Raw genomic sequence first — 19,052 nt, forward strand, 5'->3', positions numbered from 1 at the left:
AAAATTTTCTTTATACCATACTGACCATCCTACAAAGTATTAACAAGGGGATAGGGGTTGGTTAGAGTTGTAAGTACCATATATATTTAAATGTACTGTTAGAGGTAAAATCCCCAACCTTGATCCTTTAAGTGAGGATATCATCAACAGCCTATCCTTGAGTCTCAGTAACTAATATTGTAACTTATGAATTGTCAGCTAGCTGAGGAAATCAGAAAGAGAACACTCAAGTTCGGTGTTGTCAAAGTGAGTTCTGAGTTTATTCCACAAAGTACAATTACATTTATATTTTAGCTGTTATATTATTGCGCTGCCTATAATGCGTAAATCATCACAAACATCAGCCCCAGACATCAGCCCCCGCTAACCGCAAGCTATATGGGTAGATAGAGACGCCTCCATCTACCCTGCTAAATTCTAAGAAATGACTTAACCGCAGGTCCTATCTGTAAAAACATACTTCCTCTGTTATTAACATCATGGCATTTTTGTAAATGTCAGGCATTAAAATTGCAAAAAGCTGTTACATATTTTACAGAATATATTCTAAGCATAAAATGTATCTTTTAAAATTGAGCATACAAAATGGAGTATATTTGGCTATATAGAATCACCAATCAATATGTCAATCCACTTTTCACAGTACCTTTTCACTTGATGCATAGTAGTTGATGCAAAGTTGACTGCACAATCAAAGTAAATTACACAAAAAACTAAATCCCGGAAAAATTGCGTGTTGAATAATATAGAAAGCAATGTGTCACTTGTGACTGGGCAACCATGGATCCTGCAAGGCAAGCCTACAGAGTTTAAAGCTTCTCCCCAGAGCTATCAAGAGAAATTTCAGACACTGGTATAGAAACTTCTTGGGGCCCCTTCCATAGCCACCAAATGGGGTATGGCCATATCAGATGGTGGTTCTTCCCACTACACAGACAGGTCAGGGCTTCCACAGAGACTTGGGCCAAGGTACTTTGTACCAACTTCGCCCCCCTCTCGGTTCCCCCATTTTCCCAGGACACAGGCCATTTCAGAGTTAAACTTAGTGTGGATATTCCTAACTTACTGCTTTTTGAGGGCACTATTTAGAGTAAGGAATTTTCCCTAGAAAATTCAAATGACAAAATGACAAAATATGGAAGACATAGATATTTAGTGTAAATATACGAATAGCACAATAATACATATAGTTCACCTATTAGGTCCTTATAAAGGTGACGCCAGTTTAGAATATGTTTAACTGCCTCATACTAGCAGCCTATCATAGTACCAGTGTACTAAGCTCAACTGACATATACTTTTTGTTTTATATTGCAAATTTCCATGAACATATGGCAATTGAGAAGTGCACAGTTGAGAAGTGCATAGAAACATTTACACATAAATCAGTTCCAGAAATCCACAAGAATCAGAAATATGACTTTGAAATGACCAGAAAAAATAGTTTATAAACTCAAACCTTCAGAACAGCTGGTTCACTATTAAGAGGAAATGTATAATATTTTTTATTATATTTAAGATTGATTTAGTCACATGCATAGTATAATAATTATTATTTTGCAAAATGTATCAAATTTCCTTCAGTTTTTGAGGATATTAATATCCAACAGAATTCAACCCAATCTTATAATCGTACGGTGCCAATAGCTTTTCATTGATATTTTATAAGATATTAATACTGAGACAAATTGGAAGTGGTTCTAAGGTTTTATGTTTTCTTTTTCTTGAATAAACATTTTTTAATATGAGAAAATGTTCTTAATTATTTTTGATTGCGCATTTATATAAATTAATTTTTTTTTGATGATTGTGTTTATGTTCTCGATGTTATTTGGGCTACTTGGTTCCTTCCATGTTTCACACAATGTTGCTATCTATATATGCATCATGTGTATACATAGCAACTGTAATTTAACTCAATATCAGTTTCTTGCAGTTACATATTTACATAATAAACAGAAACATCACATGATTTCAATTAATCTTTGAGGAGGACCATGCTTTATTATCTGATTAGGTGCATTGCAGGGGGTCTACCACTGTTAGTCAAATTGGAGTCAATAGTTTTGTTCAAGGTCACATGTGAAGAGGAGACAGATGTAGTAAAACCATGAAGTCATGAAGAAATCTCGGGTGGTAGCATTTTGCCTGTAACATACATATGTGCAACACAGAAAATGTATTCATTTGAAAGACAATTATTTTCTTTGATACTCTGCTCAATGATACTTTCTTGTTAAATACAAATGGAAGAAAATTATTCCACTTAAAACCTTGTTTTTTATATATAACTACCTTATGTTTAAAATCCCAAGTCTTTACCGCACTTACACCATATAAATATTAAGGGCTTGTTCACACATATACGCTGGTAAAATAAGTAATATTGCATGAAAACAAATGTTCACTTGATGAATTTTCAACACTTTTCGTGTGTGCCTTGCATATATCGTACTTTCACCAACCAATACAATCTATTATATAAGTATTGCTCCTTAATGCATGAGAAATAGGGCATTCTGCCTTCTAAAACTTTTATCTATCTTAATTGCGCTTTTATAGATTTATTATTGTGTGAAAAACACATACAAAGCATAAAGTTGTGAATAAGTCTCCATCTGAAATCTTAGGATAAAGAGTGATTCCACTGAAGGCATACACAGATACACAAATATGTTGTAACAAACAAACTACAAGTTTGTTTAGTAGGCTACAACATATTCACACAGGTATAACAACAGCAAACTATACTTTGTAACATCTGCACAGAATTTTCTACAGCCACAACATCTTGTGGTAACTATTTAGTAGATTTTTTTTAAGTCATTTACACATTATTATATTATTAGTCTTATATTTTCAAAGTACTTACTGAAATAAAAATTGTATTGGCAAGCAGCACAACTTTGTACATATGGTGACAAATCACTACGTTGTATCCAAACATGTACTCTCTAGAAATAGCAGTGATGTTAATATGCTTGAATGGTCAGATCAACATTCCAAGGGAAAAATCCACTAAACAGTTCACTGCCACGAATCATCATCGTAATCATTCTCCTCATCATCATCTGTTTATATAGCGCCAGAAGATTCCATAGCGCTTTACAATAAAACAGTAATAAAACAATACTGGGTAAAACATACATACAGAAAGGTAAGAGGGCCCTGCTCGCAAGCTTACAATCTATGGGACAATGGTTTGATACACAAGGGTAAGTGCTACATCATATGGAATATCTGTCCAGCGAGAATGCAAAGGTTGCAAAGTATTTAGTGGCTGTATACTCAGTCATACAACTATATTGGTCAGAGGGTTGTTGTCTTTTATTAGCTATGTAGAGGGTGGTAATAAAGTAACCTAGGGAGATTAAGAGGGAAGTAGAGGAATATTATAAGTTTATCTGAAGAGGTGAGTTTTCATCATCATCATTTATTTATTTAGCGCCACTAATTCCGCAGCGCAGTACAGAGAACTCATTAACATCACTCCCTGTCCCATTGAAGCTTGCAATTTAAATCCCCTACCATACACACAGACTTAGAGAGACTAAGGGCAATTTAATAGCATCCAATTAACCTACCAGTATGTTTTTGAAGTGTGGGAGGAAACTGGAGCACACCCATGCAAACACTGGGAGAACATACAAACTCCACACAGTTAAGGCCATGGTCGGGAATTGAACTCATGACCGCAGTGCTGTGAGGCAGAAGTGCTAACCACTAAGCCACCGTGCCTGCTCTTTTTATACTGATTCTGACACATATGTTGGTAGCCTCCTGGTCCTCATTTTACCTCAGAGTTTTAACATTGGGATGTGATATAAACTTTGATTTTAAATGCATTTTATACTTACCAAAATTTACACCAATCTGAGATATCCTAAATCACACTGTTAGGTTTTATATCTCTCTCAGGCACAGGATGACTAACTACCCCCTTCCCATCCATTCAGGCTGAAAGGACACTGAGAGGAAAAGGTCTAATTAACTTAATCAGCATGCAGTTAACCTGCCTTTAGAAGTTACATAACAAAAAGAAAAAATACTCCCTTGGCATACTGTCTCAAAAATCAGTGCATTTCCTGTACAGAAATACTGCACAATATAAAAACACCCCTAATTAAAATAAATATCTACAATAAGTTATTTCTACGTGATCCAGCCACAACTATGTTTCCTTGTAACATATTTGGGGTCTATTTGTGTATGGTGTGCCAAGCATGATTTCTCCCAGGTTAACCCCTGATGGGTGAAGTCGTCACCCACTACCTGCTCTGAGCCCACAGAGACGGATTCAGTTGGAGACACTGCAAAATTATTTGGCATTTGAGAACTCCAATCAATATTATACATCCCGGGGAAGTGTAGTCTAGGGATTATTCATTGGAACTCATCTGCCAAATAGACATCCTGACTTGTCCACATCACCAGGCAACTCAAATACCAGGGCAGATAATATATCTTCAACCACATGGGACCAGGACATTGGACAAAAATACTTCAACTTGTTAAGGAATTATATGGAAATGTCAGGTTTTTTATTGTAATATAATGTGAAAATAATTACTTAAAAATATCTATATGTTCACTTTCCAACGATATAACAGTTAGATGTAAGAGTGGGGTATGGTAGAATGGCGCTGTCAACCCCAACACGGTTTTAAACGACAGGAGAATAACGATGGGTGTAATCCTGACAGTAATTAAATTACTACTTACCATATATCATACATGAAGTTTGTCCGAAGGTTTAAATCAGCGTCCTTTGTAAAATCTGAATGCCCTAAACAGCTACAGTACCAAATGACGTCATTTACTATGGACACAGTGAAAATAATGGTTTTAAAGTGGCAATACCCGGACCCCACACCATGTTTAATGGAATACAGGCGTGGGGTTCGAGTATTGCTGCTTTAAATGCAACATTTTCACTGTGTCCATAGTAAATGACGTCATTTTGTATTGTAGCGGTTTAGGGCATTAGGATTTTACAAAGGACGTTAATTTAAACCTTTGGACAAACTTCATGTTTGATATTTAGTAAGTAGTGATTTAATTTCTGTCGGTATTATACCAATCATTATTATCCTGTCATTTAAATCCATGTCGGGGTTGACAGCGCCGTGTTAATGAGTACCTGCCAGATCTAAGTCATGACATTCTAATTTTTAAATACAACATTTTAGGGGGGTATTCAATTGTTCCTCCGGGCGCCGCCGGAGCGAGCGCGTTAAAACTATTACCGTTTATACGGTAATAATGAGCGTAATTACCGTTCATACGGTAATTTACTCGCTCAATTTCAGCTCGCTGCTCAGGTAATAGTTTTAACGCGCTCGTTCCGGCGGCGCCCGGAGGAACAATTGAATACCCCCTAAGTATTTGTTAAAATCATAACAGTCACTAAATTACCAGCAACTTTCAAATGATAAAATCTATGCAATGCAAATGTTTTGTGCAATTCAAACCATTGTAAGTGCAATGAAATTGGTACTATGCCAGAGCTAAGGTTGACACAGTACTTCAATATAGATAATTCAATACAAGGACGTATATTTGATGTACCTGTATCTGACTTTATCTTCCCATGTATGAAATCTCTAATTATGGTTCAGAGGCCAGCAGTAGGACTACAGGAACAGACTTACTAAAGTCTAAACACTTTAACATGAAGCATTCTTCATGATGAACAACTGAGATTCTAAGTCCTGAGAGAGGGTTATTACTGCAACACAATAGAAAAACCTATTGAAAATCAATACCATAATAACAGAGAACATTGCTGCTTCTGTCCCTGCTAGGCAATTAAAGACAATTTACTAAAGTTGACCAATTCCTGTGAAGCACACTGAGAAAATAGTGTGAACCAGTCTTATCTTGTAGTATTACATGGTACAAAAGCTAAGGTGATGAAGATTCTACAAACTGTTATTGTGCTGTTGTTGTTGTTGATGTTAATGTACAGATTTGTATTGTTTCTACGGAAAGAAATATATAATCTCTAATATATTTGCTTATGCAAATAAATTGAACCTAGTACTTAAAGATGAAATGCAAAATGTATAGCATATATTATATTAATTAGTTAAGACAGTGCTAGTAGTTGAGGATAATATTCCATCTGTCTATTTATCTATCTATCTATCTATCTATCTATCTATCTATCTATCTATCTATCTATCTATCTATTTATCTATTGTTTTATATCCATCAGTGTTTAAAGTTGTATTTCTTTTTGGAACAAACAATAGACATAACTACAAACCATGATAGGTAGTATCACATGCCTGTTAAACGTGGATTACAGGACAATTGTTTAAGCAATATCTTTTCTCATCTTCCACACAAAAAGAAAATCCCATAGGACTAGTGATACAGTTGATTTATGACAGCAATTTCAAATAAGTCAGTAATCAGATATTTTACTTAAGGTTGTCTCAGCTGTTTTAACGGTTAAAGACTTCATCATTTTTTGAAGGATATTTCAAATTAAAGGGCTTCCTACGCCTGGAAATAAATAAACTATCACTTGCCAATACCCGTCTTTGCAGCCATTATGAAATTTACTGAATGAATAACGCATGGGCCAAGTGCTGTAAAATGTAACTCATCTGTCATAGGCAGATGCCAAACGTAAAAGTATGTACTTGTACAAAATGTGTTTGTAACATAAAACCTAATGTATAAAAACACATTAAAGTAAAAATTTCAGCTGAAGATAACATTAGTCTATTTCAAAGTTTGCTTCAAGATATTTTGATTTTTTTTAATTGACCTTCCTAGAAAATACTTTAAAACACAAAGCTATATTAAATCAACATGTAGAAATGGACTAATATGCAACCAACTTACTGCTGATTTGATAGTGGTGGACTATGATAGTAGAGGGTCCCAGTCCAGAAATTATAAATACCCCTTCTTTATGGTTACCAGATTGTATATGTAAACATAATATATAACCCAATTATAAAGAAAATTAAAAATAAAGCTAACTAACTTTTTATCTATTATACTACCCCCAACAAGTGGCCCCATATTAACCAGGCACAGTATATAGCTCAATAGTAGTATGTCCATCATTAGTAAAATGCACTGTGAGTTTGAATACCGACCACGGCCTATCTGTGTGGTTCTATGTTCTCCCATTGATTTCATTGGTTTCCTCCGTGCGCTCAGGTTTCCTTCTACACTCCAAAAATTTACTGGCAGGTTAAATGGCTGCTATTTAAGTTGACTTTAGTCTTTCTTGGTCTGTGTGTGTGTGTGTGTGTGTGTGTGTGTGTGTGTGTTTGTGTGTGTGTGTGTCTGTATGTTAGGGAATTTAGATTGTGAGCTCCAATTGGGTAGGGACCGATGTTCTCTGGACAGTACTGCGGAATTAGTGGCACTATATAAATAGCTGATGACGATGATGATGATAATTGATATACCTATCATTAGAAGAGGCAAATAATATGAATACTAGTAGTAATATGAAATAATGTGCACATAAGCAGTAATGTACAACTAAAGCACGACAAGTAATACTCATTAATAGAAATTGTCTTCTTGTCCTTCCCAGCCAACTCTTCCTTTTTTGTGTGGGTTACAACTTACACTTGCTTCTGAATCCCCATCAAGACTTAGAACACCATCAACACCCTCTATTTGGCAATTGCCAGTGGCCAATTTCAAGCCAGCAGCATTCATACTGCTGAGATCCATTAAGATTTAGTGGTGCACACTACCACCATCTAACTGTTAACCTCCAAGGGTAAATGCCAACCCTACTCTGGAAGGAATTTTACAATACAAATTAGTAATCTCTGGTGGCTTTACAATGCAGATGCCCTAAATCTCTAATAACTTTAAAATGCGTATTGCGCATATGTAGCATATATATGGCCTCTTTTTTAGCTTCCTTTTAGTATGTCCTATATATTGTAATCCGCGTGGACAACTTAATAAATAAATTACATTTTTGGTATCACATGTAATCTTTTGCTTTATTTAAAACTCTTGTTTCATTTATTATTGAATGATATAGGTCTCAGAATGAGAAAGAGCAGGGACCAGAACCAAGGGACTCCCTATTTAAGAACTAGATATCTTGATTGATACCCACCCCTTGAGAAAGTCCTACAGGACAAAGCGCTTTGGGTCGGATCCTATTGGTCCTGGATCGTGACCTCACTATATTGGAAGTGTGCACAACCCTGTAATACTGGGAGTCCATACGCGGTCGAAGGACTGAGCGACTTGAACACACACAGCTAAGCACTGACAGCGGGACTAACACAGTGTAATATACACAGCTCCGGTTTTGTGAGTAATTTGAAGAATGTGGATCCGAAAGTGTAGGTAATAAGTAGAGATGGTCACTGACCCCCGTGTTTTGGTTTTGGATTCGGTTTTCGATCTGGATTACCATCGTGTTTTGGTTTTGGTTTTGGTTTTGCAAAACCGCCATTGCGTGTTTTGGTTTTGGTTTTGGTTTTGTATGGTTTTGTTTTGCTATTTTGTTAGAAAATCAATGTTTTGGGCCTAAAATAACCCAATTTAGTTCTCCAACTGTTTCATAGATAAGTAATCTAATTGTAGAGGTAATGTATCATCCAAAAAACAGTTTAATTCCTGGTAGGTAGGCCTTCATTTATTGTACACACAAAACAGATTGTCTTCCTCTCCATCTATACATATTGGCAATGCAGCCATCGTCTTTGGATGTATATTACACCCTACACTTATAGTTAAATATGTAAAGAAATGGAAAAAGGCAGTTTGCTTTCTGTCTCTATAGGCCCCCCTCTACTTGTTTAAAAAAAACAAAAATTCAGCCGTTATAGACTGTACAATATTAATTGAAATGGACAAAGCCAGTTTGGTTTCTGGCTCTATAGGCCCCCCTCCACTTGTTGAAAATACAAAAAAAATTCAGCTGTTATAGACTGTACAATATTAATTGAAATGGACAAAGCCAGTTTGGTTTCTGGCTCTCTAGGCCCCCCTCCACTTGTCGAAAAAAAACAAAATTCAGCCGTTATAGATTGTACAATATTAATTGAAATGGACAAAGCCAGTTTGGTTTCTAGCTCTCTAGGCCCCCCCTCCACTTGTCGAAAATACAAAAAAATTCAGCCGTTATAGACTGTACAATATTAAGAGAAATGGACAAAGCCAGTTTGGGGTCACTCTGTCTATGACACCCTACCCTTAAGGATAAATTGCCCAAACAGCAGCCTTTCAAGACGGTACGTGATATGAAAATGCTACAAGTCCCTTTCCTCTTTGGGGGTAGATTGCACACTACACTTACATAGAAAGTTTTAAAAAGATGTTATCGTCATCATCTTCAGCTTCATCCTCACCCTCATCAGTGTGTACCTCATCATCACAGACTATCAATTCATCGCCGCTTGAATCCGCCATTAGAGAATAGTCAGTGCTTGGATGTCTTGGATGGTGAAGGCCTTCCTCATGGAAGATGTAGTTAATTTTTATAAACATCATTTTCTCCACATTTTTGGGAAGTAACCTTCTACGGCGATCACTGACTAAGTTCCCTGCTGTGCTGAATACTCGTTCAGAGTACACACTGGAGGGTGGGCAGCTTAAGTATTGCAAAGCAAGTTTGTACATGGGTTTCCAAATGGCCTGCTTTTCTTCCCAGTAAGGAAAGGGACTGTCTGACATTTCCATATCAACTACCTCTTGAAAGTAATCCTCCACCATTCTTTGCATGTTTATACTCGTATTGGATGGAGTTAAGGGCAAAGTGACACATTTTTTTGAAAAATCCTTCAAACCAGCCCAGATGTTAAATTGTTCTGGTCTGCCCCCTGCGTCTTCCCTGCTTCTTTTTGGGAAATTTAATTTTTTACGAGCAGCAACAGCTTGAAAAAGTGAAGGAGGACACGTCGTCAAGCCGAGGCCCAGTTCAGCGGCCAACTTGCTGAGCAATAGCTCCTTGCAAAAGTTCACATCTCGCTCATTTACAAGTAAAGACTCAATGTAGGTTTTAAACCTTGGATCAAGCACAGTGGCCAAAACGTACTGATCCGAGTTCAAGATCTTAATAACTCGAGGATCATTGTGAAGCGAATTAAGTACTTGATCGACAAGGCCAACATACTTTGCTGAATTGCTTGCTTTCAGCTCCTCCTTCATTTTCTCAAGCTGCTTTTCCAATAGTCTAATTAAAGGAATGACTTGGCTCAAACTAGCAGAGTCTGCACTAACCTCACACGTCACAACTTCAAATGGTTTCACCACCTTGCACAGCACTGAAAGGATTCCCCACTGTGCAAGAGTGAAATACATCCCCCCTCCTTTCCCAATATCATGGCTTGTGCAATATGCTTGGATGGCTTTGCGCTGTTCCTTCATCCTCTGAAGCATGTACAGGGTGGAATTCCACCTAGTTACCACCTCTTGCTTAAGTTGGTGGCAGGGCAAGTTAAACTGCTCTTGGGGCTGCTGTAATCCCCTACATGCTGTAGCTGAATGCCTGAAATGGCCTGAAATTTTGCGGGCCACCGAAAGCATCTCCTGCACCTCACGGTTATTTTCGTAGGAAGCTCTGCACCACCAAGTTGATGGTGTGAGCAAAACAGGGAATGTGTTGGAAATCACCCAGCTGTAATGCTCACACTATATTGTTGGCGTTATCAGAAATGACATACCCTGGAGAGAGTCCAAGTGGTATAAGCCATGCATCAATCACATCTCTCAGTTTGCGTAACAAATTGTCAGCCGTATGCCTGTTAGTGAAGCCGGTGATACAAAGAGTGGCCTGCCTGTGACAAATGTTACGTAGTGGTGTACATGCTGCTGCTGTCCCTGCTGGTGAAGGTGAATGACCAACCCAGTGGGCTGTCACAGTCATATAGTCTTTGGTTTGGCCACTTCCACTTGTCCACATATCTGTGGTTAAGTGGACAGTGGGCAGAATGGCATTTTTCAGCGCAATCTCTACATTTTTACACACTTTTTGGTATAGCTGTGGAATTGCTTTACGGGAGAAATGGTGTCGCGATGGAATTCTGTAATGCGGACACAAAACCTCAATTAACTGTGAAAAAACAGCTGCGTTTATTGTGGAGATTGGATGCAGATCTAACACTAACATTGCAGCCATGGCGTCTGTGATTCGCTTGGCGACTGGGTGACTGCTATCATATTTGCTTCCCCTCGCAAATGATTGTTTCACAGTTAATTGCTGAAATGTAGGACTGCTCATTTTCTTGACCTGCCTCTGGGATGACGGTTCACCCCCAGCAGCAGCAACAGCAGCAGCAGTAGGACTAACGCTTTCTTCAGAGGAATCAATAATAGTGCAGGAGTCATCCAGCCTTAAGTGGGATGCCGGGCTAACTCAGAGCGCTACTGAGGATATTGATGAGGATGGTGTGGTGGGTGTATTTTGTAGCCGTCGGGATGTCGGTGAGCGGAGGGTCTTAGCTGATGATGGAGTGCTTGTAATTTTTTGGGAAGAACTTTCAGCTTTTCCCAACACTTTGCCATGAACTCTCGTTAAATGGCGTAACATGGATGAGGTTCCAAGATGGTTAAGGTCCCTCCCTCGACTGACTGTGGCTTGACATACACTACAAATGGCTATACAATTGTTGTCTGGATTTGGGTAGAAAGAATTCCACACATAAGAAGTGGATTTTTTTGTTTTATGTCCAGGCATGACAATGGCCTTTTTCTTGTCACGTGCCAGAACTGCTGCCACTGGTGCAGGACTTACACAAACAACCTCATCCTCATCAACATCCTCATTAGCGCCCTCGTCGCCTACACAAATCTCCCCCTCATCCTCTTCTAATTCCAAAGTGGCATCCTCCATTTGTGTATCACCGGCTACACTCGGGCTGTTCATGCACACATCTGCAGAAAAGCTGAAAGGGGCCTTCTTTATGGGTACACTATCAGACAGGTCAGGATTACACATAGCACTCGTGGCACACATCAGCCGAATGCTCACGATTAGACATTCCACTGTTGGATGGACTCTCCACAGGGATTGGTGTCATTTGTGAATCAGAGCAAACATTATCCTCTAATGCCTTACTGTTATCTTGCAGCTCGGCTTTGACGCGTAACAATAGTTGTGCACCAATTGTAGGCTCGGTAACTTTTTGGGATCTGCCGCTAATAGCCAAAGGTGAAGTCCTCATTCTCTCTTTGCCACTGCGTGTGTAGAATGGCATGTTGGCAAAAAAAAAAATATCGGCACTTAACTTTTGCTCAGTAACACTTCTTTTTTGCTTCAACACAGTAAAAAAAACAATTTTTTTTGTTTTTTGGACTGATTTTGAAACACTGTGTAGTTTGACATCGCCTTGCCCGGATGACGTACTGGGAACACTAACATCAGGACTGGTGACAGAACCTGGTTGCTCATTCTGCTCATATGTGGACTGCTTTGAATCCATTCTCAGCCCAAATCACTTGTAGTGCTAAAAATTATTTGGTAAGATACTGCTGACAGATAGTAATCTTGACAGCCAGAAATATTTATGCACAATTATGGGGGACACCCCAAAAGCACTGGGGAGTGCTAAAAATTAGTTGGTAGATACTGCTGACAGATAATAATTTTGACAGCCAGAAATATTTATGCACAATTATGGGAGACACCCCAAAATCACTGGGGAGTTCTACAAATTAGTTGGTAGATACTGCTGACAGATAGTACTTTTGACAGCCAGAAATATGTATGCACAATTAGGGGGGACACCCGAAAAGCACTGGGGAGTGCTAAAAATTAGTTGGTAGATACTGCTGACAGATAGGAATTTTGTCAGCCAGAAATATTTATGCACAATTAGGGGGGACACCCCAAAAGCACTGGGGAGTGCTAAAAATTAGTTGGTAGATACTGCAGACAGATAGTAACTTTGACAGCCAGAAATATTTATGCAAAATTAGAGGGGACACCCGAAAAGCACTGGGGAGTGCTAAAAATTAGTTGGTAGATACTGCTGACAGATAGTAATTTTGACATCCAGAAATATTTATGCACAATTAGGGGGGACACCCCAAAAGCACTGGGGAGTGCTAAAAATTAGTTGGTAAGATACTGCTGACAGATAGTTATTTTGACAGCCAGAAATATTTATGCAAAATTAGGGTGGACACCCGAAAAGCACTGGGGAGTGCTAAAAATTAGTTGGTAGATACTGCTGACAGATAGTACTTTTGACAGCCAGAAATATGTATGCACAATTATGGGGGACACCCCAAAAGCACTGGGGAGTGCTAAATATTAGTTGGTAGATACTGCTGACAGATAGTAATTTTGACAGCCAGAAATATTTATGCACAATTATGGGGGACACCCCAAAAGCACTGGGGAGTGCTAAAAATTAGTTGGTAGATAGTGCTGACAGATAGTAATTTTGACAGCCAGAAATATTTATGCACAATTAGGGGGGACACCCCAAAAGCACTGGGGAGTGCTAAAAATTAGTTGGTAGATACTGCTGACAGATAGTAATTTTGACATCCAGAAATATTTATGCACAATTAGGGGGGACACCTCAAAAGCACTGGGGAGTGCTAAAAATTAGTTGGTAAGATACTGCTGACAGATAGTAATTTTGACAGCCAGAAATATTTATGCACAATTATGGGGGACACCCCAAAAGCACTGGGGAGTGCCAAATATTGAAAAGAAAAAAACCCTCTACCCTCATCTCTTCTCTAGCGTTTTTTGTTACAACAATTGGAAAAAGAATATTGGATTCTCTGTCCCTGCTCTTATCAGCCTGTGACTACACCCTGCTCTCTCCCTCTGTCAAATGGCGATGGATTGCTGTGGAGGCGTGTATTTATAATCTTGAAGTATCGCGAGAACCGAGCCCCGAGATCCGACGACGTCACAATGACGTTCGGCCTCGATTTGGATTCGGAGCGGGCGGGAGAGTACCGAGCTACTCAGCTCGGTACTCGGATACCCAAAGTTCGGGTGGGTTCGGGTTCGGGAACCGGACCCGCCCATCTCTAGTAATAAGAGACTGACTGGATACATTGGTCTGTGGACAGTATATTTACCTTGACTTTATCTATTACAATGTTTCACTGGTCATGGATTTACACATTAACTAGCACTTTACCTTTGTTTTCTTACTGCATTTTATTGTATTAATTGGTTTTTAGAATATGTATTAAATAGAAGTATTTTAAGAAGATGACTGTATGTTGGAGGTTGTGCGCTCTTATCTACAATATACGTAATTTAAAGAGGGATCTATAATGAGCAGCACCCTCATGCATGAATTGTATTGATTAAGATGATCAACTTGCAGTAAGATATTAGTTATTCAATGTGTATTGGATTGGTATAGTGCTAATTCTTCTGTTGTTTTAACAATGCAGGTCCAGACATTTGGCTGTGTTGGAAACTATCATATCATATTTATCAATCAGAGTGGCGGGAGCAACCTACTTTGCCTGGGTGTGACAACTGCTGCCATACCAGTGGACAGCTTCTCGTACTAACTAGTATTGATAGATAGCACTGACTGTTTATCAATGGTCAGACTGCCATTTTTAAAGTGATGGGACTTTTTTCATTACTCCTTATGCAACAAAGGGTTACGGCTAGCTATAAAACTGCCTTTGCATGGAGAAGCTTCAGTAACATTTAATGCTGCAGTACTTGTACCTCCGTACCCGTTGTGTTAACGGTATCTAAGGAGATTGATAACAGATGAAAATCATTAAAATCATTAAAAATGCTTGATTATTTAAATTAATCATTTATTGAATGTCTATGGCTTTTAATATTTTGAATTTTTTGTTAATATTCAAGTGGATCTGCAAATTGGCTGACGCATGCACACATCCTCAGAGACTGGCCTGGTAGAGGGGTAATATACACCTCTGCAGTCCAGTATCTCCTGGTCAGCTAAGTATCTGGCTGCCCTGGCTATATATCTTTCATAAATTGCATCAATAAGGAATTTTTATTGCCGCGATAAGTGGCTATAAAAAATCAGTCTTATATCCTGCATAACCTCCAGCTGTGACAAATATGGAAGTAAAGGTTCTGTAGTGTAAGAGCTCAAAGGTAGTTTCCATAGCAACAATTACTATTTGCTTCCTGAAAATTCTCGCTATTGAATTCATTCCCAAGAGGATAAGCTTTAGACCCAGTATTTAGCAAAAACAGGGAAACATGGAGTGGAACATCGGAAACAGCTACAACAATTACTCCCAAATGTAAAGAATATCAATATGTGTTTAATGGGGAGTAGTGGAAAACGAATATGTTCTGCATGTCTGTAGAGAGGATAGTAAACTAAAACTATGTAAAGTATTAAAGTGATCAATCTGCGAAACAAGAACAACGAGTATCTTACTGATAAACATGTACAAGCAAATGTGGGTCATTTACTAAGTGGAATAAAGGTTTATATAAGAGACATGAGTGCCATTTGGAAGATAACCCCCTGCTTTTCCAGCTTCAGAAACTATTAGTCGCTTGAGTTGAGGTGACCGAAGCCCTTTCCTGGCCACAAAGTTTGCTGCATTGGCAATCTGAAAGTCTACACCTCGCAGCAGAAATCTACATAGAGCCAGCTGCAGGATTTTCTCACCATAGTCTGTATAAAAATGTTCTCTGCTACCTAGTATGATAGACTTTTGCCCAGTGAGTGTCCATGATTCAGATACTTGCTCAGTTACCTTGAACGCTTAACAAGGAGGCTCTTTTGGTCTTATTGTCCTTGCTGTTAAAGAACATCTTAAAGGTCATGAAACATCAGTTGTATTACATTAAGCTGCCACAAATATGGGGCTGGAGGTAATGCAGAATTAACTGGAAGATGACTTGTAAAACCATTACCAAAGGAAGAACATCTGCCTCCACAAGATTTATAAATATGTTTCCCAACTTAAATGTTTCTTTTCATCTATCCTAGCTAAGGCCTTACAGAATTTACCACTTTAATGTAAAAAGGTTAAACAGCCTACAGAAAAGGAGAATAAACATTCAGTATTACAAAACTTGAGGCAAAAATAGTTTTTCTATTGGAAACCTCCATGAAGCTCGTGATTTTTTGCATAAATCTTTTCCATGTGTGTATGCCAATTTCTTTAGTAGCACAAAAGGAGTATTTACTTGCTTCTTTAGGGATGCTCCAATTCAAGATAATAGTAAAGACTTTTAGCTTCTTGGTAGATATTTAATTTTAACATACAAGCTTCTTAATAATTTATATATTATTCTAATATGTATGCCTTTAATTTTAATGATGCCCACTGGTTCAGGGTTTTTCTTATATACATGTTCATGTAAAAATTGGCTCAGATGTTATGGGGGAAGTATTTTAACATGGTCCTAACCCATAACTTAGATCATACTCAGGTACCTTCTATGCAATCACTATCCCCATGTGAGATACATGAAATTAATGACAGTATTTCAATTTAGTGGATATGTAGCAGTTTAATTTTCCCCTAGACAAGGCAAATACTTTCTATTCAGCAATACACAATACTTTATCCCCAGTGGATTGTTTGTTCTTATTCAAGCCGCCTTATTAGAACAGACCTTGTTTCCAAAATTCATGATGTCTTATATGTTGTAAATTGCAGTGGTCTATTAAGAGCAGATCATCACAGAGCTGTCACTAACATGGAGGAGCAGCCGGTAGCATCACTGGCAGCACTGACTCTTGATATTCTCCTCCTCTACCTGCTCCCCTATGCTTGGTCCTCGTGGGGGTCTACATTGTGGATAGGAATGTGCCTAAGGTGCTTAGTACCCTTCCACTGACCCGACTCATGGGATATATCACATATTACACTTTTCTATCTTACTGTTTTTACAATCCCATTCTCCTTTACATAATACTCATTCATTTAATCTTATTCAGTAATATTTATACAACCAGTGCCCATTCACCATTTTGAAATTTAAAAACACTTGTAACTTACTATCATACTTAGTCAAATTCATTATATGTATTGTCTTTGTCAATTTTCCACAATATAATACAATCTATCATCTCCTTTATTTTTCCAATGATTATTTACAATATACTTAACTCTCCCATACCCTCTAATTACAACATGTTTTATTGACTATTAACATATTTTCATATATATTAATTTATATAAGTGCTAACTAGCGTTGATTGGTAGCCTTTGAGATCTCATACTTGATTCTGTACCACATTAGTACTCTCCTTTGGGTAACCCTCCATGAGAAACTGCCCTCCCCCCCCCCCCCCACCAACCTCTTATATAGCCCTTGCAGGTCTGGAGGGCAACTCAATTTTAAATACATGTTTTGCCTGGATCCACCATACGTGCCCTGCTAACACTCTTGATGCTATTTTCCAATTTTATATATTATTCCTGTAATTTGAATGAGGTTTATGGCAGCCAATTTTGGGGTTTCTACCTTAGGTATTTTCCTAAACCTCTTCTGATTTTCTTCCTGTAGCCAACTTGAAGTCTTTCACTTCTTGATTTTTGTCATTTTAGTTCTTTATGATTTAATTGGAGATATAATGTGTTCCCAGATCTTTTCAACTTCAGTCTCTTCACTATCACTGGGACAAAAGCTTCTAAGACATGCTGATAGTTGAATCTATTGACCCTTTTACTATTATTAAGCGTTATTAAGCGTTAGTGCCTCCACCTGAATCTATACTACACATGGTAAATACTTGGTATAAGTACCACTGGGGATTCAGGAAAACCCTCCCTATAGTTCTCTGCTAATATTTAAAATGATGCATTCATGCAGACAACCAAAAACATGTTATATTATATTTTTGATTATAGCTATGGAAAGCATTGATTGCACACTAACAACAGGGATGAATATTATACAGCACATCCCAAAAATGAGTACATTCAATGTATATATATATAAATCAATGTAATCTATATAATTTAACTAATCTTCTGTATCATATCATATTACACCCTAAATCTCTAATTTATAACTAGTAAACCCTGAACTTACATATGACAAATTTGATTGTTCAGCAACTAATAATTCTTCTTTATAAACCCTTACTTCAAAACTATTACACTATGTATGAAATTACTGGTGTCATACAATAAAATTTATATTCTTTCAATGTATTTACAGATGTATATATATATATATATATATATATATATATATATATGTATCACACCCTTGAGTGGCCAATTGTACACATATTGACAGTTGCGGTATTTAACTGATACAGTACTGAGGGTTCCAGTATTATCTGTATATTGAATAGATTAATGAAAAATATTACACTTAATGAAAAGAGTTTCCATGTTGTTGAATCATAACATTTAATGTTTCATAACTGATTGATAACACAAATTCTGTGGAAAGATGTACAGACTCCGGACATTATATAGTTATGTGATAATTTTATTACTACAGTGAGTGAGGTAAAAGGTTATAGTTATTTAACGGTCTCTGCCTCAAGTAAAATCTTAGTCTGATTAGCTCTAAATCCATTTTTTTTAAAGAAAGGGAAACTACTATAGTTCAGTTATATAAACATCTGTAAGCAAATTACACACACTCTTTACTACTGGACTGTGAGCTTATACACTTATCTCTCATAACTCACGTATTCCCAGCACACAGATTCTTATTCTTGTGGTGTGATGCTTCTCTATAGCTTATCCTCCTTTTGTATTGATCGCTATCTTCTTACTTTGTTACAATACTCTCATCTCATATACTTTATTGCTAAATCCACCTCAATGTTCCTCTTCCACGCCTCTCACATGTCCTCCCCCTTCTCTCTTGTTCTCCTCCACTCAACTGTTTCATTCTCTCATGCTCTTTGTCACCTGACCCTTATCTTTTTTTCATTTGTAATCATACTCCTTCTCACTCTTTATCTCAACACATTCCTCATGCACATTAATTTTTAATATCAACACTTTTTTTCTTTATTAGTGGTAACATTATTTAAACAATTTCAATTTAAACACTGATAACATAAATAAACATTCTCATCAACACTTTCATGTAACAATATTTCACCAGCATAAAACCAGTGTATAACAGATCCAACTGTGTGATATTGATT

Source organism: Mixophyes fleayi, chromosome 2 (genome assembly GCF_038048845.1).
Source record: "Mixophyes fleayi isolate aMixFle1 chromosome 2, aMixFle1.hap1, whole genome shotgun sequence".
Lineage (NCBI taxonomy): Eukaryota > Metazoa > Chordata > Amphibia > Anura > Limnodynastidae > Mixophyes > Mixophyes fleayi.